Here is a 736-nt window from a genome sequence, read left to right on the forward strand (position 1 = left end):
GAAAAACTTGACGCGCAATCTGAAAGGAAAACAGAAAGCGTGTAGGGCAATGCCCAACAAACGATATACGTATACACGTGGCCTTTTTGCAATAATATGGAGGAACGATGTGTGCGGCTCGCTCGTCTGCTCCGTGAAAATATTTCACATATTTTTGTTAGGAATTAATTCAACCCGTAATACTCGTTGGCCAGCGTGCTCACCGCTGAAAATTCTCTTGACAAACAACCCTCTCGGCTGCATTCGTAACTCCGTCTCGCTAAAGGGCGAATCGCTTTTGTATTTGTACGCTTCTCGCACAATGTGTACAGGGGGTACGCGACCGTGTGTATAAGTGAACGGTGAAAACGCGGGTAGATCCGACGAAATGGTCAGCAGTAACTTCCGCCTCTTCCTCGGCAACCTCCGCCCCGTTTGCAATCCCTTATACGCCCGCGCGTCTCTACTCGTGGCACATGGAATTCCTCAAGTTTGCCCAGGGACAGAAATTAGTTGGAGCGACGTAATTGCTTGAATGTATGCGTTCGGCCGTTAACATTATGGCACCTCTCATTACGGTCCTAACAGCAGCTGACACAAGCAGCAGACGGGTTCATCCCGCGCGTACGGTTTATGTATTGCGGGGACAAAAATTTAAGCGTTGTCCTGGGAAATCCTGGAAAAATTCAGTGATAAATTCGTCTGTTAGTCGTGAGAATTTTTTTCTTTTCTTTTTTTTTTTTTTTTTTTTTTTTTT

Source organism: Apis dorsata, unplaced genomic scaffold, assembly GCF_000469605.1.
Source record: "Apis dorsata unplaced genomic scaffold, Apis dorsata 1.3 scaffold_962, whole genome shotgun sequence".
Lineage (NCBI taxonomy): Eukaryota > Metazoa > Arthropoda > Insecta > Hymenoptera > Apidae > Apis > Apis dorsata.